Genomic DNA, 19,437 nt, shown 5'->3' with positions numbered 1-19,437 from the left:
TGTTCTTTGTCATTTTAAAGGTCTTCAGGTACCTCTAACTGTACTGAGCACGTTCTGTGCCATCAGTGTGTCTCCAAGCTCGTGGTAATTACCAGTGTGTGGTTGTGAAGTGGAAAAAGTGACGTTTCAAGGAACAAAGAGTTGCACACTCGTAATTCTTGATCTCCCATATAAGGTGTAGTGGTGGACTATGGCAGCAATGAACATTTCTATGCAGAATGTTTCTGTCTCTTCTGTCTGAAATCACATGAAGTTTTTACCAACAAAGCAATCACCACTGTTTTCCAGAAGATAATGAGCTTCACACGAAAGAACATCCCCATTTGCTAGATGGGCTCAGATCCTCCTTTGGTGTTTAATAAAATATCAGGAGTCTATACATGGCAAAGAACGGGGGCACGTTGATGATGACCAAATGAACGCAAGCTCTCTGCAAGCTGAATGTTCCTTCACATAGATGTTGCACGTCTCACAGATCTCAGCGGTGGTGGCCAGTCTGATCGTGACATACACACAGCCTGCAGCACAACCCTCTTGCACCAGGGCAGCAGAATTTCTCCCATGGAGCACAGAAGGCAGCAGAAGAAGGGAAGTGAGGACTTGTGCTTCTCTTTGCCTTTCCAGATGACTTCCATGTTGAAAACAGCTCTTCAGGAAGTTGACTAGGAAGCTCGTGAATTTGTAGAGGACATAGGCCTCCTATCACTACCATAAGGTGTCCACGTATTTGGTGATACTTCAGAGACACCCAGCTGTGTGACATGTGGGTGTAACATGGGCAACATCCTGATGATGGGTCTCTGGAACTTAGGCTTCGTGTAGGGCACCAAGTGCTGCAAGTTCCCCCAAGGGACATGAGGATGGTGACCATACAAGGATCCCCAAAATGAACCACGCTTTGACTTCCAGAGTCTGCAGCTGCCACACACAGGGACATGGCCATGACTATGGGCCATGAGAGGGTCAGCACTGCAGCTTTAGGCTGCATTCAGTTGTCTCCAGTTGTTTTTTTTTTTTCATTTGTTTTGCGGCCACACCCTGCAGTGCCCTGGGTTTACCCTGGCTCTGCATTTTAGAGGTCTCTCCTGGAGGCCTCAGGGACATCTGGGGTCTCAAGGATTGAGCTCGGGTTGGTCTTGTGCAGGAATCTGGCCTTTGCCAGTAGTTCTTGCACATGCACACACGCGCTAAGCATCCTTTTGCTATTATGCACCTCTTTGGAGCGAGGGTAGAGCGCAGACAGCAATATCGGTCAGGCAAGACCATTGATTGAATATGATGTGGTAAATTTCATTGTGGAATCATCCACTGGGAGACTCCCATATCCAACGTTTAGATTTAGCCTTCTGCAATTGTGAGTTACCATAGATGGTCTTGGTCGACATGATGAACTCGGATAGTCTCTCACCCTGTTCGTTCCATTCTAGGCCATGGGTCCTGATGTGGAGTTCTTAGGCTGATCTTCTCGGTCCTATATTGGTATTAAAATCACTGACAATGATCTTGTAGAAGGTGTGGTCTTCTTTATGGAACTTCTCCAGCCACATCTATTTAAGTGTAATTGTCCGATTCGGGTTGTTAGGCATTTGAATGAATCAATGTTTATGGCCAAGTTTGTGTTGACAAGGACACCGACACCACCAACGCCTCTTTTGTCACATGTTCCGAGGAACAGCTCTTTCCCAGTGTCAAAAATGGCATGATGTGATTGATGCCTTCTCGTCTCGGTCAGACCAATAATGTTGTACTTGATTTTTCGCGCCTGCACCATCAGGTCCTCGATGGATGCATCTGATGCCAGCATACGTGCACTGAAAGTACAGACAGTCATTTTTGTCCTTCTTCGTTTTGGCAGCCTATTTTGGCCCTGAGATTTTATCAGCCCAGCCTCTTCTTCCTCATCCTTTGATATATGCCAGTTTTGTAGTGTAAAGTGCTATCTCATTGTTTTGATTTCCATTCCCATGATGTTTACTTATGTATAGCATTTTTTCATATGCCTTTTGATCATTTGTATGTCTTTGAAGAAGTTTCAGTTTATCTCTTCTCTCCGTTTTTTTATGGGGTTGGATTTTTCCCATGGTTCTATCAGTGCTTATATGCATCTTGGATATTAACAATTTATCAAATGAATGATGGTCAATTATCTTCCAGTTTGGGGGGAATCTTTGTGTTTTTGTAACAGTTTTAATTGAGATAAGTTGTTTTGATATTGTCCTGTTTATCTGTGATTCTGTTTGCTTGGCCAGTGGCAGTTGGCTCCTTAAAGATGCCTCTAGCTTCAAGTGTCCGTAAGTGTTCTTCTGCCTATGTTTTTTTGGGTATTGAGGTACTTAACCATTTTGATTTGACTTTTGTACATGGTATTAGAAAAGGTTCTGATTTCTTTTTTTTTTTTTGCATTGACCAACTAGTTTTCCCAGCACCATTTGTGGAAGAAGTTCTCATGCTCCACCTCAGATGTTTTGCTTATTTACTCAAGATTAGCTGTCCGTATACCTGAGGATCTGTTCCTGGGTTTTCAGTTCTATTTCACTGGTCTTAAAGTCTGTTTATTATTTTACATACCAAGGTCTGTGGTATTATTCTAATACCACACTGCTTTAATCACTACAGCTTTGCAGTATAGTTGAGATTGGGCAGAGTGATTCCTCCAGTTCTCCTTTTCCCTAGGATTGCTTTGGCTATTTTGGGTGGGGATTTGTCAGCCCATATAAATGTCAGGAACATACAAGGGGCATTTTTTATAAAGAAGTGAATCTGTATAATGATTTATTGAATCATACAATTTCATTGAATCTGTATAATGCTTTGGAGGATTATTGCCATCTTGGCTATGTTAATCCTTCTAGTCTATGAACAGATTGTATTCTCACTGGTGTGAGGTGGTATGTGTCCTTGTTGTCTTGATTTGGATTTCTCTGATAAGTGATGCTGAGCATTTTTTTATTTGCCTACTGCTCATCCACCTATCTTCCTCTGAGAGGTGTCTATTCACTAGCCTTCTGCTTTATCATTCAATTCTCTTGTTTCTAGGAGGGTTTTTTTTTAGGTAGAGTGTTCAGAGCTTTTAAGTACAGTATCATGTAATTTGCAAATCAAGAGAGCTTGACATTTTATCTGGTTACCTTAATATCTTCTTGCGTGATTACTATGGCATGGACTTCCCGTACAATATTGAATAGAAATTGTGAGAAAGCCCATCCTTTTCTTGTGCCTCATCTGAAAGGGAAGGCTTTTAGTTTTCCTCCATGCAGTACTATGCTTTCTACGGATTTGTGTTAAATGGTTTTAACTATATTGAGGGAAATTTCTCCAACTCCATTTTTTAATTGAGAGTTTTTAATCATTAATGGATGTTGGATTTTGTCAAATGTGTTCCCTGCACCTATTGATAGGTTCATATAATCTTTATTTTTCAGGGCTATTGGTTTGTAGTTTTCCTTTTTTGTGCTGTCTCTGACTGCTTTTAGTATCAGGGTGATTGTTGGTTGCCCTGTGGAAACAAAATAGCAGGATTTTGCTGCTGGACAGGATGGGAGATCTAAGAGAGCTCCTCACTCCTTTGACCTTTCTAAGCTATTACACAAATTCTGGAGCTTTTTCTACAGGGATCTAAGCAGATAACATCCTCTTCTATGCCTGGTGAAGGCTGTTCCTGGAAACATGAACCCATTTCACTGGGGAGCAAATGCCCTGGTTGCCTCATTTCCTGCTGCAGACCCGTTTTCTAGACCTCACAGTTCCGTGGATTCACTCGCTGCTCTCAAGGTTCCTGCTTCTCCAGCACCAACGCTCAGGTCTCTTGGCCGCATGCGCTCATCCAAACACTCATACAGGCTTTTCTTGGTAAGTGTTTTGTCTAATATTACTGTGGTTACATTTGTGGCTCCTTTTTGGCTATTATTTGCATGGGAAATCTTTTTTTTTAAAATTTTTATTAGTGAAACACCATGAGGTACAGTTGTAGACTTACAAATTTTTGTGCTTGGATTTCGTTTTTATTTCCTAAGTAAACTTTTTTATTTTTTAAATTTTTTCAGAAGAACATTATTTATTTATTTATTTATTTTAATAAGTTTTGATGACAATGTAATTTTTTTTTATAGTGAGACATCATGAGGTACAGTTGCAGACTTACACATTTTTGTGCTTGGGTTTCAGTTATACAATGATCAAGTACCCATCCGTCCACCAGTGCCCATTCTCCACCACCACTGTTCCTGGTATCCCTCCCACCCCCCTTTTCCTCCCCATCCCACCTTGCCTCTATGGCAGGGCATTTCCTTTTGTTCTCTCTCTCCTTTTGGGTGTTGTGGTCTGCAAAAGAGGCATTGAGGGGAAATCATGTTTGGTCTATAGTCCACTTTCAGCATAATTCTCCCATCATGGGAAAACTTTTTCCATTTTTTTGACCTTTGTGTGTGTCTAGAGCTGGAGAATTTCTTGTAGACGATATAAAGTAGATTACTGACTTGTGTGTTTTTAAAAATGTATTTGGCCATTTATGTTTTTTTATGGGGAAGAGTAAACTTTTACTAAAAGTAATTGCCACTGGAGACAGAGTCAGTATTGCCCTTAAAAAATAATCCTCTGTCCAGAGCAATGACTCAGATGGCTTGAGAGCATGTTTTGCCATGGATCTTCTGTTCTGGATCCCTGGCACTGCTTGGCCCCCAAAGGTCCACAGGAAGTCCCCAAGTAAATAACTGGGAGTCACTCTCAGGTACCACTGAGAATGGCCCAAATATCAGAAAGGGAAAAATGTTATTTATGTCTTACTTTTCTTGGGTTTTGTATTTTTCTTATTGCCTTTGTTTTCTGTAGGTGTATGTTAGCATAGTGTGAATCCCTTATTTTATTCTTTAAATACATTATAGTTTTTTGTTTGTTTCACAGATAAAGTATTTTCTAGTGTTATGGTGACATGGTTAACCTGAAGTCGACTTCAATCACAATTTGTTTCTTTAGTGCTTGACTTCCCAACGCTGTTATGGATGTAACAATATATTGAGAGCACTATTATTCAATACAGTTCTGATAGCTGCTGCCACAGAAATTAAGCAAGAAAAAAATTTAAATTAGTGTTCAAATTGGCAAAGAAATCAAATTCACTGTTTACAAATGACATCAAGAACCCTAAAACTGCAAAACCAATCATTAATTAAACACTCCTAGAAGCAATAAATCTTTACAGTAAAGTAGCAGCTTACGAAAGCAAACAGGAAAATCTTTTGTGATTTTATACGTAAACAATGATAAAAGAGTAATTTAAAAATCCTGCTTATAGTTATGAAAAAATCAGGTAATGTGGAATCAATTTTTAGAAAGGAGGTGAAAGATTTACTTATTAAAACCTGCAAAGCACTGTTAGGAATTTCGTATGTAGGAACCCAAAAAGGCTCCTCTGAAAAACTCCTCAAAACAATATATTAATATAGTAAAGTAGCAGGCTACAAAACCAGTGCACAGGATTCTAATTTATTCTTACAGGTAAACAAACAAACAACAACAAAAAAACCTCAAATCCAGAATAGAAATAAACCCAATTGCAATCATGTAAAAAACAGAAACCCCTTAGTTTAACAAAGGAGGTAAAAGACCTATTTAGTGAAAACTGCGAAACTTCTGAAAGGAATTTAAAATGAACTAATGTAATAGTTTGGGCTGGAGCGATAGCACAGCGGGTAGGGCGTTCACCTTACAAGCGGCCAACATGGCCGACCGGAGTTCGATTCCTCCACCCCTCTTGGAGAGCCCGGCAAGCTACCGAGAGTATTTGATATGCCAAACACAGTAACAACAAAGTCTCCAATGGAGACGTTACTGGGCCCGCTCGAGCAAATCGACGATCAACGGGAGGGCCTTTACCTTACCTTACCTTTTAATGTAATAGAAACATATTCTTGGTTTAAGGATCATAAGAATCGGCATTTTCTCTTTAACAAATTGTGCTGGCATCACTGGATGGCTACATGCAAAAAAAATGGGCTCAGAACTCTGCCTAACACCATGTACAAAAGTAAGATCAAAATGGATTAAAGACCTCAACATCAGACCAGACACCATAAGGTACATTGAAAACAAAGTTGGCAAAACCCTCCATGACTTTGAGGCTAATGGTATCTTCAAAGATGCCACGCCACTGGCCGAGCAAGTGAAAACAGAGATAGATAAATGGGACTATCTTAAACTAAGAAGCTTCTGCACCTTCAAAGAAACAGTGACCAAAATACAAAGACAGTCTACAGAATGGGAAAGGATATTTGCCGAATACACATCTGACAAGGGGTTGATATCAAGGATATACAAAATACTGGCTGAACTCCACAAGAAGAAAACATCCAACCCCATCCAAAAATGGGGCAATGAAATGAACAGAAACTCTCTCAAAGAAGAAATCCGAATGGCAAAAAAGCACATGAGAAAATGCTCTACATCATTAATCATCAGGGAGATGCAGATCAAAACCACAATGAGATACCATCTCACACCTCAGAGACTGGCCCACATTCAAAAGAACAAAAGCAACCGTTGCTGGTGCAGATGTGGCGAGAAAGGGACACTCCTTCACTGTTGCTGGGAATGCCGACTAGTTCAGCCCTTTTGGAAAACAGTATGGACGTTTGTCAAAAAATTAGAAATTGAGCTCCCATTTGACCCAGCGATACCACTCCTGGGAATATATCCCAGAGAGGCAAAAATGTATAGTCGAAGAGACATCTGTACTTGTTTGTTCATTGCAGCACTCTTTACAATAGCCAGAAACTGGAAGAAACCTGAATGCCCAAGAACAGATGACTGGTTAAAGAAACTTTGGTACATCTACACAATGGAGTACTATGTAGCTCTTAGAAAAGATGGTAAAAGGTAAAGGCCCTCCCGTTGATCGTCGATTTGCTCGAGCGGGCCCAGTAACGTCTCCATTGGAGACTTTGTTGTTACTGTGTCTGGCATATCCAATACTCTCGGTAGCTTGCCGGGCTCTCCGAGAGGGGCGGAGGAATCGAACTCGGGTCGGCCATGTTGGCCGCTTGTAAGGCGAACGCCCTACCCGCAGAAAAGATGAAGTCATGAAATTTACATACAAGTGGTACAATATGGAAAGTATCATGCTAAGCGAAATGAGTCAGAAAGAGAGGGATAGACATAGAAAGATTGCATTCATCTGGGGGATATAAAGTAACAAAATATGAGATTAATACCCAAGAATAGCTGAGATCAGCACCAGGAGGATTACTCCATAGCTTAGTGGCCAGTCGGGCATTCTAGAGGAAAGGGCAGCTCAGATAGAGAAGGGAGTACCAAATAAAGGGTGTTTGGAGGATCCTCCCAGGAGGGGAGATGCATGTCGAAAGTGGACTATGGACTGAACATGTTTGCCACTCAATGCCTCTTTTGCAGACCACAACACCCAAAAGGAGAGAGAGAACACAGGGGAATGCCCTGCCACAGAGGCAGGGTGGGGGGGATGGGGGGGATATTATCCATGGTGGTGGAATATGGGCACTGGTGGAGGGATGAGTATTTGATCATTGTATGACCAAAACCCAAGCACAAAGATTTGTAAATCTAGAACTGTACCCCATGGTGCTTCACTAAAAAAAAAAAAAAGAGTGGAGAGAAAAAAAAAAAGAATCAGCATCTTGAAAATGACTATCTTAACTCAAAGCAGTTTACAGAAATAGCAAATTCCGATAAAATTTCCATGGTATTATTCAAGGACATGGAGTAAATTTTTCTAAAATTTGCATTAAGCTACAAAACTCCTGACATAGCCAAAGCAATCTTGAGGAAAAATGGGAGGCATTGTGTCCCCAGACTTTAAAATCTGACACAAAGCTTTAGCAATCAAAATTGGTTGGTACCGGAAGAAAAAAAGTCTCTTCTCAATGGCATAGGATTGAGAGGTCAGGGAGAAACCCTCACTCAGATGCATGAGCAATTTATTTATGAAGAAGTGCATGAATTGGAGCAAGGAAACCTCTTTAGCCAATGATTACGGGAAAACTAGATAGTCACAATTAAAAAAATGAAATTAGGTGCAAGCCTTCATCATACTTGGGTCTGGAGTGACCCTGTGCTTTCCCATAGTGCTAGCAATTATGAAACGGTTTGAGATCTTGACCTGCTCCATCCAGAGTAAGGTGTTAGAAATCTCAGACAGTCGTGAAAAATAAGAAAAAGAATAAAACAGAAGCAATAAGGGAAAAATAGACCCCTCTTTCACCCTGTAAACAAAAATTAACTCAAATAAAATTTTTATATTGCACTTGAATCTTGAAAAATCCATTGGGGAAACATAGGCAAGACTCTCCAAAATCATGACCACAATGAAGTCTGAAATGTAAGAACTCAAGTGGCAAAGGTAATAAAAACAGAAACGGAACTATTTCAAACTAGAAAACTTCTGCATTCTGTGAGCAATGTGCCCTACAATTAAAAGACATTCTGCTGATTGAAAGGATTTCGAGACCATACGCAAGATAAAGGACTAATATCCAAGATACATAAAGCGCTCTTAAAGCTCTCCAACAGAAAAACCGATTCAAAAATGTGGAAAGGAATGACATGGTCTCAAGATGTGAAATTGACACAGAGGCAAAGGAAATTCGTCATCATTGATTATAAGGGAAATGCAAATCAAAATGAAAATAAAATATCACTCACATGGGGACTCACAAATGTGTAACACAAAGCCAGAAATGAGTAAGTGCCAGTGGGGGTGTGCCAGATAGGAACCTCATTTTTCACTGGAGAGACTGTGGTTTGGCTCAGCCTGAAGGACATCTCCACACCTGTACTCATCACAGCATTGTTGACTGCAGCCAGGATCTGGAAACAACGCAAGTGCCCACAAGAGATGAGTGGATAAGGAGCTTGTACAAACACACGTGCAATACCGCTCAACTATGAGAAGAGGTGAAAGGTTCACCTGGCTGAAACTTGGATGGAATTGGAAGCTGTTATAATAAGTGAGCTGAGAAGAAAAAGACACATGTCAGATGATCGTCCTCATGTGGAGGATGAAGAAGCAAAGTAAGTGTATTTGACAGTCAGCAGTGGGAATGAACCCTGAGATGTGATTGTGATACAACAGGGAATTGAGGGAAAACATTTGTGGGTGGGCTTTGTTTAAAGCCACACCTGGGCGTGCTCAGGACTTACTCCTGTCTCTGTGCTCAGGGCTCAGTCCTGATGATGATCAGGGTGCTGAGGATTAAGTCTGGCTACATGCTCAATGAGAGCACTTGCCTGCTGCACTACCTGATATTTTGCCTACTTTGTGCCTTGTATTCATTTGTCCTAGTGAATTTTTTTCCCTTTATTTTATTTTATTTTTTTTTTTAAGTTGTAGATTTACAATTTTTTGTGCTTTGGTTTCAATCATACAATGATCAGATACCCATCCCTCCACCAGTGCCCATCTTCCACCACCATGGATAATATCCCTCCCACCCCCATCCCCCCATCCCCCCTGTCTCTGTGGCAGGGCAATCCCCTGTGTTCTCTCTCTCCTTTTGGGTGTTGTGGTCTGCAAAAGAGGCATTGAGTGGCAAACATGTTCAGTCCATAGTCTACTTTCGACATGCATCTCCCCTCCTGGGAGGATCCTCCAAACATCCTTTATTTGGTGCTCCCTTCTCTATCTGAACTGCCCTTTCCTCTAGGATACCCGGCTGGCCTCTAAGTTATGGAGTAATCCTCCTGGTGCTGATCTCAGCTATTCTTGGGTATTAATCTCATACTTTGTTACTTTATATCCCCCAGATGAATGCAATCTTTCTATGTCTATCCCTCTCTTTCTGACTCATTTCGCTTAGCATGATACTTTCCATATTGTACCACTTGTATGTAAATTTCATGACTTCATCTTTTCTAAGAGCTACATAGTACTCCATTGTGTAGATGTACCAAAGTTTCTTTAACCAGTCATCTGTTCTTGGGCATACAGGTTTCTTCCAGTTTCTGGCTATTGTAAAGAGTGCTGCAATGAACAAACAAGTGCAGATGTCACTTCGACTATACATTTTTGCCTCTCTGGGATATATTCCCAGGAGTGGTATTGCTGGGTCAAATGGGAGCTCAATTTCTAATTTTTTGAGAATCGTCCATACTGTTTCCAGAAGGGCTGAACCAGTGGACATTCCCACCAACAGTGAAGGAGTGTCCCTTTCTCGCCACATCCACGCCAGCATCGGTTGCTTTTGTTCTTTTGAATGTGGGCCAGTCTCTGAGGTGTGAGATGGTATCTCATTGTGGTTTTGATCTGCATCTCCCTGATGATTAATGATGTAGAGCATTTTCTCATGTGCTTTTTTGCCATTCGGATTTCTTCCTTGAGAAAGTTTCTGTTCATTTCATTGCCCCATTTTTGGATGGGGTTGGATGTTTTCTTCTTGTGGAGTTTAACCAGTATTTTGTATATCCTGGATATCAACCCCTTGTCAGATGTGTATTCGGTGAATATCCTTTCCCATTCTGTAGACTGTCTTTGTATTTTGGTCACTGTTTCTTTGAAGGTGCAGAAGCTTCTTAGTTTAAGATAGTCCCATTTATCTATCTCTGTTTTCACTTGCTCGGCCAGTGGCGTGGCATCTTTGAAGATACCATTAGCTTCAATGTCATGGAGGGTTTTGCCAACTTTATCTTCAATGTACCTTATGATTTCTGGTCTGATGTTGAGGTCTTTAATCCATTTTGATCTTACTTTTGTACATGGTGTTAGGCAGAGTTCTGAGCCTATTTTTTTGCATGTAGCCGTCCAGTGATGCCAACACAATTTATTAAAGAGGCTTTCCTTACTCCACTTCACATTACTTGCACCTTTATCAAAGATTAGATGAGCATATGATTGAGGAGAGATGTCAGTGTATTCAACCCTTTTCCATTGGTCTGCAGTTCTGCCTTTGTTCCAGTACCATGCTGTTTTAATTATTACTGCTTTGTAGTACAGTTTGAAGTTCGGGTGTCCTAGTGAATTTTTAAGCTCAATTCTTTTTTATGAAGTAGTTTATTTAAAGAAAGTCTCTTAGAGAAATGAGAAACATATGAAATGTGAGAAACTAATCAGTTGCTGATAATTTGCCTAGTTTGTGCTTACTGTTAATTTGTTCTAGTGAATTTCAAGCTCATTTCTGTTTTATCAAGTTACTAGTTTATTTAAAGATGCTTTCTTAGAGAAAAATGATAAATATCTGAAACGTAAGAAATTAATCTATTTTTTGTTTTGATAGATTTCCTTTTTTTTTAAATAATTCCAAGAAATGACTGACATGTGTATCAAGAAGATTTTACGTTATATATAGGACTTTGGTTCAATCAAATACTGGACACCATGCAAGACTAGGTAGTTCGTATTTCTAGAAACCTTTTCCCTTATTTATATTGTAAAGATTAATCTTGAATTTTGTAAATTTAATTTCTATGAGTTATATGTTGTAATGATAATATATACATATATATTTATTAGTGAGATACCATGTACAGTTACATGGTAACTAGTTTGTAAATAGACTTACAAACTTTCGTATTTGGGTTTCAGTTATACAATGATCAAGTACCCATCCATCCACTAGTGCCCATCCATTCTCCACCAATGAACCTAGTAGCCTGCCCACTACCCCACCTTCCACTCCACCCCACCTCTATGGCAGGTCATTCCCTTTTTCTCTCTCTTTCCTTTAGGGTGTTGGGGTTTGCAATAGAGGTATTGAGTGGCCACCGTGTTCGGTCTATAGTCTACTTTCAGCCTTTCAGCACGCATCTTGCATTCCCAGCAAGTCCTCCAAACACACTTTACTTGGTGTTCCCTTTTCTGTCTGAACTGCCTTTTCCCCCGGCATGTGCTGCCGGCTTCCAAGATGTGGAGCAGACCTCCTGGTACTTATTACAACTATTCTTAGCACTTTGTAGTAGAGTTTGAGGATGGAGAGGGTGATGCCTCCCCACCCTTTTCCCCAAGAATTGCTTTAGCTATTCATGAGCATTTGTTGCTCCAAATGAATTTTAGGAGTGCTTGATGATCCATTTCTTTGAAGAATTTCATGGCTATCTTTATAGGGATCACATTGAATCTGTATAGTGCCTTTGGGAGTATTGCCATTTTGACAATGTTAATTCTTCCTATTCATTAGCAGGCGATATGTTTCCATTTCCTCATGTCGTCTTTTATTTTGTGGAGTAGCGTTTTGTAGTTTTCTTTCTAGAGGTCCTTTACTCCTTAGGCTGATTCCGAGTTACTTGATTTTCTGGGACACAGTTTTTGGTACTGCGACTTTATTGTCCAAGTCTATTGTTTCAAGGAGTTTCTTGGTAGAGGCTTTTAGGATTCTCTAGATATAGTATCATATCATCTGCGAATAGTGAGAGCTTGATTTTTTCCTTTCCTATATGGATGATAATATTATTATTACACATAGTTTAAATTCACTAAAGTCAAAGATAAAAGTTAATTTAAACCCTTTACATAATTTTATAGAAAAGAAGTATCCATTAATTTTGCTGAAGTGTATGTGTTTTAAATGATTTGCATATTTTTTAGTCAGCAGATATACCATTTAAAATTAAAGTTGGTCGGGGCTGGAAGATAGCACAGCGGGTAGGGCCTTTGCCTTGCACGCGGCCGACCCGGGTTCGATTCCCAGCATCCCATATGGTCCCCTGAGCACCGCCAGGAGTAACTCCTGAGTGCAGAGCCAGGAGTAACCCCTGTGCATCGCCAGGTGTGACCCAAAAAGCAAAAATAAATAAATAAATAAAATTAAAGTTGGTCATACATTCATTGTGTGAATTAATGTTGAAAGCTATGTTTATTCTCGGAATTTCTTTTAAAGCGAATGCCCATAATAATATACCTATCTCTGTAATATATCTTTAATGTTAAAAGGTAAAGGCCCTCCCGTTGTTCGTCGATTTTGCTCGAGCGGGCCCAGTAACGTCTCCAGTGGAGACTTTGTTGTTACTGTGTTTGGCATATCGAATACATCACGGGTGGCTTGCCAGGCTCTGCCCTGCGGGCGAGATACTCTCGGTAGCTTGCCGGGCTCTCCGAGAGGGGCGGAGGAATCGAACTCGGGTCGGCCATGTTGGCTGCGTGCAAGGCAAACGCTCTACCGCTGTGCTATCGCTCCAGTTTAACCTTTAATGTTATTGAGCATTAATTGGAAACAATTGTTTTTACATAAATCTGAGTTGCATAACTTAAAAATGTTGTTAGTTCAGTGTATTCTTTGTAAAAAGAAATTATATATATTATTAGGTATTAAAAGTTACTTGAAAGCCAAAATGTCCCATCTCAGTTTCTTAGGTTTCTGACAGCTTTTTCTGCAGTCTGAGGGTCCATGTGGTGTAGAGGAGTAGGGGTTGAGGAGTCCAGGCGAGGCACCATTATTTCGGCTTTTAATACCTGCTCCTGTTTTCTGGGTTTTCAGACAGTGTGTACGCTTTCTTGTTTTCTAAAAGTTTTCTGTGAATAATGCCATAATCTATCCACATAACTAATCTGAAGATTGCAATTTGTTATTAAAGATGCAGTTTTATTTATTTTATAATGCCATGACAATACTGAGTAAGTTTCGCATTATAAACTAATGTGTTTGATTTTTAAGGTGGCATTGAACTTTATTGACTTAAACATCCTTTTAAATACATATATAGGTTAACTTGATCTTATAATCCTATGGATAAACTTTCATACTCAACCATTTGGGCTGGAGCGAGAGCACAGCGGTAGGGCATTTGTCTTACAAGCAGCCAACATGGCCGACTGGAGTTCGATTCCTCCGCCCCTCTCGAAGAGCCCAGCAAGCTACCGAGAGTATCTTGCCTGCAGGCAGAGCCTGACAAGCTCCCCGTGACGTGTTTGATATGCCAAACACAGTAACAACAAGTCTCACAATTTGTTGTGAGATGTTACTGGTGCCTGCTCGAGCAAATTGATGAACAACGGGAGGACAGTGCTACTCAACCATTTGAAGCTGCATTGGAAGATATTTGGGCATAGTGCCTTCTACTAAATCAGTTATTAAGCACTTTCTCCTTTATGTTGATGAAATAATCCTCTATATTTGGCAGTTTGTTCAGAATTCTGGTTAAATTTTCTGAAATATTTTATATGTAAAATTTGTATTTGGGGGCTGGAGCGATAGCACAGTGGATAGGGCTTTTGTCTTGCACGCAGCCAACCCTGGTTCGATTCCTAGCATTCCATATGATTCCCTGAGCACCGCCAGGAGTGATTCCTGAGTGCATGAGCCAGGAGTAATCCCTGTGCATCGCTGGGTGTGACCTAAAAAAAAAAAAGCAAAATAAATAAATAAAATTTGTATTTGGTAATAATATTTGCTTAAAATTATTGTACACTAAAAATTTGAAATATTTTCAATATGCTTTGTATACTATATATTTCCATTGAAAATGATTCACTTTCTTTTAATGTTTAGCATAGCGCTAAACCATAATCTTATAAAAGATGAAAAACCAAGCACGTGGAATTAAAAAAAGAATAGGAAAAGCAAAACAAAAATTAGCAAATACAAGTGAGAAAACAATAAAGATTAGTAGTAAGAAAAATAGGAGAGATTTAAATACTTCAGTAAAATATAATTTTACTTTGGTGACACTGTGACTACAAAACATATGTGGTAGAATCTTAATATAGTAATTACTTTTTAAAGCTATTTTTATAGGGCTGCTCTATGAAATTTTTATACCATCATATTTAAAAGTCAATATTGAATTAGTATTAAAATTTTTATACAATCATATTTAATAGTTTGCTTTTATCCATGTATTCACCCATGCTTGTAACTATAGAAAAGATTTCTTTTAGCTTCCATGAGATTTACATAGAAACGTTTATCGCAGAGGACCGAGCTCACCCTGCTGGTGAAACAGACCATGTACACATTCAGTCTCCATCACCAGACAACTGAATGGCAGCAGTCATTTGAGAAAATGCTGCTGTTTTCTCCAATATCAGAATACAGTGTGGTGTGCTTTTTCTCTTCAGCATTTCTTACCTGCATGCATTCCTTAAAGCCATACTTTTATTCAAATTATTTATCAGACTATTTGAAGTCCTACTTTGGACAAACTTGCAGGCTATCGAATGTAGCCTGCCCACAGGGCAGAGTCTGGCAAACTCCCTGTGGCATACCAAATATGCCAAATACCAGTAACAATGATGGGTCTCATTCTCCTAAAGAGCCTTGAATATAATCTCAGGGCTAGGATGAAAGAGACGTTACTGGGGCCTGCTCGAGGCAATCGACGAATAACAGGATGATGAAATGAAATGAAATGAAATGATTTGAAGTGTGCTTCCACTTATAAAAGTTATATTTGAGTTTTGAGAGGAGTTCATTTGACCTTTTTTTTGTACTTAAGACAATATTAATTTGAGGCTGGAGCCACAAATTAAGCCGCACAGCGGATAGGGCATTTGCCTTGCACACGGCCAACCTGGGTTCGGTCGCCAGCATCCCATATGGTCCCGAGCACCGTCGGGAGTAACTCATGGGTGCATAGCCAGGAGTAATACCTGTGCATCGTATGCCCCCCCCAAAAGAAATAATATTAATTTTAGGTAGCACTGTAGCAACGTCCACCAGTTGTCCATCGATTTGCTTGAGCGGGCCCAGTAATGTCTCCATTGTGACACTTGTTGTTACTGTGTTTGGCATATCAAATAGGCCACGGGTAGCTTGCCAAACTTTGCCATGTGGGTGAGATGCTCTTGGTACCTTGCCAGGCTCTCCGAGAACAAAGATAAATAGTATTATTTAGTGTTATTTAGGAGTGAACATTTCATTTGAGCAAATCTTTGAGAACCTAGGAATTATTGAAAGTAAATAAAACAATCGTTTACACTTGATCCCCTTAGTACTGTGAATCACTTAAAATATAGCTCAGTTTAAAAAATTATTTTTTTTCCTATTATTTTATACTATATCTGATGATGACAAACTTGATTCTGATTTTTCTGCCCCTAAAATAAACCTGAAAATTGAATTATATGGCATAGTAATTGAATTTAAAGTTTAAATATTTATTTTTTGGCTTGTTTTTTAATTTTTATTAGTGAAACACCATGAGGTACAGTTGTAGAAGTACAAATTTTTGTGCTTGGATTTCAGTTATACAATGATTGAGTACCCATCCCTTCATCAGTGCCCATTCTCCACCTCCAGTGCTCCCAATATCCCTCCCACCGCCCCATCCCCCCCATCCCATACCACCCCTGTGGCATTCCCTTTTGTTTCTCTCTCCTTTTGGGTATTGTGGTTTGCAAAAGAGGCATTGAGTGGCAATCATGTTAGGTCTAGAGTCTACTTTCAGCATGCTTCTCCCATCCTGGGAGGATCCTCCCAAAACCCATTATTTGGTGCTCCCTTCTCTATCTGAGCTGCCTTTTCCCTTTTCCCCCCCGCATGTGCGGCTGGCCTCCAAGTCATGGAGTGAACCTCCTGGTACTTATCTCGGCTATTCTTGGTTGTTAGTATCTTGTTACTTTATATTCCCAGATAAACGCAATCTTTCTATGTCTGTCCCTCTCTTTTTGACTCATTTCGCTTAGCCTTGGAGTGTTTTTATTCGGGTCTCTTTTAGCTGGTACTCGTCTGGCTCCTTGGATCTGGATGTCTGCATTCTTTAACTTTGAGAACTGTTCAGCAAGATTTCTAAGAGTTGCATTGTATTGGTGGTGCTGTTTCTGTGCTGGTGATAGAGCCCAGGCCCATGTACATGAGGAGCAGATTCTTCATTGTTCAGCTGCTTATTCTAATAAAACTCATTCCTTTGCTTATTTTCCAAAGAGAGTGATAAAATTATTGTATTAATTCAAAAAGGGTTGAATATAAGTAAATGTATAGGTAATGTTCAGTTTGCATTGTATAGTTAGAGAAAAAATAATATAAAAATATTTAATGCTATTGGTTTGAGCATATTAAATGTATGGGTTTTTTTATTTGAATATGGGAATTCTGCTGGTAGAACAATTCTTGAAGTAAATTTTGCTCTCCAAATTACAGATGTAATCATGGAAGCATATTGGAAGACATAGGCTAAAAATGAATCAATAAAAACAACTATGTTAAAAACAAATAATAAACTAACAGTAAAGAAGCCATCTTCTCTGCCCAATTGTAGTCCCTGAAAACCAAAAAGAAGGCCAGGAAGACATCCGGGACTCTGGTTTGAATACAGGGACGCCATTTTGCTCCCCAGGTCAGGATTGAACCCCACCTATGAAGAGCGACGTCGTGGAATGAAGAGGAACAGCCATGTATTTCTTCACCTCTACATAATTAATCATAGACATATGCAGACATTCTAACTACGACAATACACAAGAAACAACTTCAAATTACAACAGTCACAATAGTAAAGCAACACAGAAACCCACTAAACTTAGTGCAGATTTTAGCCCAGATGAACCAACCAGTAACAATGAGCTATATAACCTCTCTGATAAAGAATTTAGAATGAGATTGATGAAGATCCATAGGAAACTCAAAGAAACAATGGAGTGCACCGCCAATGGAACACAAGAGGATATGAGAGCAGAAATAAGGAAAATACAAATGAAAATACAAACATAAATGCCAGATCTAAAACCTGGAAGATGAAATGAAAAACTCACTGGGAAACCTCATTAACAGAGTAACAACTTATGAACACAGAATCAGTGAACTCCAAGATGAGGTGCAGGAAATCTCCAGAAGACACCAGAAGATAGAAAATAGCCTCAAAATAAACCAATAGATGACAGGAGAACTTTGGGATGAATTCAACAACAATGTAAGAATCCTTGAGTTCCCAGAGGGACAGGGGAAAAAACCCTATGAAGAAGCAACTGTCAAGGCCATCATTTCTGAGTTCCCATAGCTGAACAGCACATGCACCCAGATCCAGAGGGCCCAACGGGTGCCAGCTAAAAGAAATAAAAATGAAAATACCATGAGATGCATCTTAATCAGAATGCTGAAAATGATAGAGATAGAATACTGAAAGAAAACATCACAAAAGGACATCACTTTCAAAGGAGCATCCTTAATATGTACAACCAATTTATCAGATTAAATCTTCCATGCTTGAAGATAGTGGTGAAATACAGTGAATAAAATTCAATGAAACAAATGCCTCACCAACAATACTTTACCCGACAGATTCTCATTCAGATTTTGAAGGAACAAAACACAACTTCACAGCTAAACTTCATAGACTTAAAGCCATTTAGATGGGTCACTTTAAGATAAGACAACCCCCACAGACATAGCAAATTCTTACAAAAAGATGGCACAAGCCCCCCCCCCGCCCCAACAAAAATCGCTTTCAAAGTCAGTGGGCTAAATATACCAATTAAGAGAAACAGAATGGTAGGATGGATTAGAAAATTGAAACCAACACTCTGTTGTCTGCAAGAAACATATTTAAACAGCAAACATAGACTCAAAGTCAAAGGCTAGAAAACAATTGTTAAGGATATCACTTGATCACTTGACTTCCTGTTACTCATCGATTTGCTTGAGTGGATGCCAGTAACGTCTCCATTTGTTCCTGTCATGTGCTAGTGTAGCCCAATGGCATCTGTTCGTTCTAGGAACATGAAGAGCCTCAAACAGATCGTTCAGGGTCTTGATGAAGAAGTCTGACCATCTTGTAGGTGGGCGGCCACGCAATCTTTTGACGTACCATGGAATCCAGGTGGTAATGGCTCTAGTCCAGTGGCAGTCTCCAAATATCATTACATGTCCAGCCCATCTGATTTTCGACGCCTTGGCAAACAAAACAGCATCCCTGATTCTTGACCGTCAAAGGAGGTTGGAACTCCAGATTCTTTCTCTCATTTGAGTGAAAAGTGACACTCCAAACATAGCTCTTTCGATTCCTCTTTGGAAGACCCGAATAGCATTCTCACCCTGTTTTCGTAGGGCCCAGGTCTCTGAGGCATATGTTAATGCAGGAAGAACAGTGGAATTGAAGAGATGTGCCCAGAGCCGGAGGTTCTTTGTCCTCTTAGTTATTTCTTTGATGTTCTTGAAGGCATTCTAAGCCGCTCTCTTCCTCCTGCGCAACTCAGGTGCCAGGTCATTCGTCATGTTGACTTCTCAACATAGGTACACATAACTGTTGTATTTGGAAATGGTCGTTCCATTGAGAGCGATTGGAACATCTGGAACAAGACTGTTTTTCACAACATTGTCTTCGTGAGATTCAGCTGTAGACCGACCTTTCCACACTCACGGTCAAAGTCGGCCAGCATTTGTGCCATTTGGCTAATGTTTGGTGTTATTTAGAACGATGTCATCAGCAAAGCGGAGGTGATGTAGTTGCCGACCGTCTATCTTCACTCCCATTCCTTCCCATTCCAGTCATCTCATGATGTTTCCGGGGGTGGCACTGAAGACTTTCGGTGAAATGGTATCACCCTGC

The 19,437-nt window shown here is 40.0% G+C and overlaps 1 non-coding gene across 1 annotated transcript; it reads left to right on the top strand.

Annotated features, from left to right (window-relative positions):
- Positions 1-8,042: 8,042 nt before the first annotated feature.
- LOC130031317 (small nucleolar RNA SNORA9) lies at positions 8,043-8,169 on the top strand. Its single transcript, XR_008793664.1, has one exon. It is a non-coding gene; the product is annotated as a small nucleolar RNA SNORA9 (small nucleolar RNA).
- The last annotated feature ends 11,268 nt before the right edge of the window (positions 8,170-19,437 follow it).

Source organism: Sorex fumeus, unplaced genomic scaffold (assembly GCF_029834395.1).
Source record: "Sorex fumeus unplaced genomic scaffold, SorFum_2.1 ptg000046l, whole genome shotgun sequence".
NCBI lineage: Eukaryota > Metazoa > Chordata > Mammalia > Eulipotyphla > Soricidae > Sorex > Sorex fumeus.
This window is presented reverse-complemented; position numbering and strand designations above follow the sequence as displayed.